Genomic DNA, 2,807 nt, shown 5'->3' with positions numbered 1-2,807 from the left:
CTGTAGTCAGGCGACGATAGTCAGAAGGATTGTAGTCGGGTGATGGTGGCCGGAAGGAATGTAGTAGACGGGCAATGGAGCAAGTCTACATAATATAGAGTTTATTACATCGAGAGCATTGGGAAAAATCAAATGAGATGATAATTATTTTGAAGAGAATGTCAGCCTGTCTGTTTGGTCAGTAAGATCATAGTCGGTGGGCTACGATGGTTCGAGAAACCTTAGTTGGTAAACAATAGAGGTTTCATGTACTATAGTCAGTGGGCGACGGAGGTCAGAGAGATTATAATTGGCAAATGATGGAGGTCAAAAGGACCATAGTTATGTAATGGTGGTCGGAAAGACTGTAGTCAGGCGACGATAGTCAGAAGGATTGTAGTCGGGTGATGGTACGTGGCCGGAAGGACTGTAGTAGATGGGCAATGGAGACTAAAAGGACAATAGTTGGGTGATGATGGTTAAAAAGACCGTAATCAAGTGATGGTGGTCGAAAGGATCATAGTCGGATGATGATGGTCGAAAAGACTGTAGTTGAGCGACAGTGATTGAAAGGACATGTGATGCCCCAGAATCAAATAGTGAAAGGATTCGTCTGACATTCTGATCGAACTCCATTCCAGTTGCCTTGCTCGGACCTGAAAATTTAAACCACATATAATGAGCTTACAAAGCCCACCAGGTCACCAAAGCCTACAACTGAAATCAAAGCACGGCGATGCTATCAATATGCAGGTTAATATAAAATCAAGTCAATCAATGGTCAATGAGTCTATGCAATACGAAAATCCAGAGTCAATGAAATCAAGTCTGCACAGCGGAAATCAAATCAGTAAGTGACTGGAAGCCAATATCTATTCATCGTAGCAGTGTCTATCAATCAATACTATCAGTTCAATCAATCGTGTCGTCTAGTCAATTCAATGTATCTATATCATGCAATACGATAAATCAATAAAATCAATAAATCCGTCAAATCAATCAATCAATCAAATCCAGTCTATACGATCAAGTCGATCAAATCAATCGGAAAAGAAATACGATAAATCAATAGCAGCGAGTCAAATCAATGCAGGATCAATAGTATCAATGAATCTATGAATCTATGCCGTCCATGTCCATGTCCGATGCAGAATCAATGGTATCCATGAGTCTATGAATCTATGACGTCCATGTCCATATCAATATCAATGATCAATAGTCAATGAAATCAATGCTCAATGATCAATCAATGAAATCAATGAATCCGTACGATACAGTAAATCCGTAATTCCATGCACATCAAGAAATCCATACGATGCAATCATTCAAATCTTACGCATATCAATTCAATCTATCAATTCCAGAAAATTCGGAAATCATACGAAAATCGGGCAGCGTAACGGCAGTCGGTCGAATTTACACAAAAATCCTGCAAAAAGGCACAAATTCCAAATCTTTCCAAATTACAGACGAAGATCCATAACATCAATATAAGACTATTGCCCTATAGAAATCAAATCAAATCAAGTCCCGATAATTTTCTATTCGATTAAAATCGCGTAGAATCAATTCCGACCGGTAAAATCTTCGTAGAATACAGTCAAATCGTGTGCAATAATCATATCTATAACATATCAAAAGTTGTGCGGTGAAAGTTGTGCCAAATCCAAATCACGTCGAAAAGTCGACTACGAAAACACAAAACAAATCATAACTCGGTCAAAACTCAATATCTTTGAAAACAGAAATAGGATTCGGAGTCCTTACCACGAGATCTACACTTTCTCCAACAGCAGCGTCGGACGAAAAGCGCTCCGCGGCCTCCAAAACCAGGTTTTCCTCTTTTTCCCTTTCTCTTTCTCTCTCCTCAAAATATCTGATTTTATAAAAATGATTTTCTCTCTCCTCAAAACGACCAGATTTTCATTTATCCTTAGTCGGATCGGCCCGGCCGATCGCTAGATCGTCCCAGGACGATCAGACCAAAAACGATCGGCCTGGACGACTCCCAGAACTATTCTCAGGCCGATATTTTCTACAGTGCCGATCGGCCTGGACGATCTAAAATCGTCCTGGACGATCCTGAGAGGAAAAATCCAAATCAGAGAGGAACAGTAAGGGAACGAGGTCTCACAGGACAGTAGTCGGTAGACGACGGAGGTCAAAAGGATCGTAGTTGGGCGAATGTGGTTGGAATGACTATAGTTGAGTGACGGTGGTCGGGAGGACCTTAGTTGAGAAAATGTGGTCTGAAGGACCGTATTCCGGCAATGGTGATCTAAAGGATCATAGTCAAACAATGATACAATTAAGATTCCCCTCGCACCCATGTGGTTGTCTGCCTACATGTCTCCAACCTGCACTTCCATGTCAAATGGATGTGACACATTTAGCCCCCCCTGCACGCTCTACTCAAAACACATGGCTCAATCTATCAGTTTGTTGTGACCCCATCATCCGCCCCTACTCCTGCACCTGAATTCTTTTGATACATGGGGAGTATGATACGGTGTATCTTAGGAATAGTTTACCTATTTTCATATTTGTTTTCTAGAAAGTTCTTTTGTTCTATTATATAAAAGTGTTAGAGGACAATATGACATAAAATTTTATTTTTGGAATTAGTTCTCTAGTTTTGAGTTCTTTGTATCTTCTTCAATGATCCCCATTACATTACAAATCATATTACAGCAATAATTTTTTGTAAAGGTCATAACACATTTAAGCTCAGTTATATATATTAGATAATTCATATTTTTGATCTTTAATTGTTATTCACAATGATAAGAATAAAGTACATGAACTATTTAGGAAACTATCAAACAATA

The sequence above is a fragment of the Dendrobium catenatum genome, unplaced genomic scaffold (genome assembly GCF_001605985.2).
Source record: "Dendrobium catenatum unplaced genomic scaffold, ASM160598v2 fragScaff_scaffold_1157, whole genome shotgun sequence".
Classification (NCBI taxonomy): domain Eukaryota; kingdom Viridiplantae; phylum Streptophyta; class Magnoliopsida; order Asparagales; family Orchidaceae; genus Dendrobium; species Dendrobium catenatum.
The sequence above is the reverse complement of the archived record's forward strand: the minus strand, read 5'-3'. Positions refer to the sequence as shown.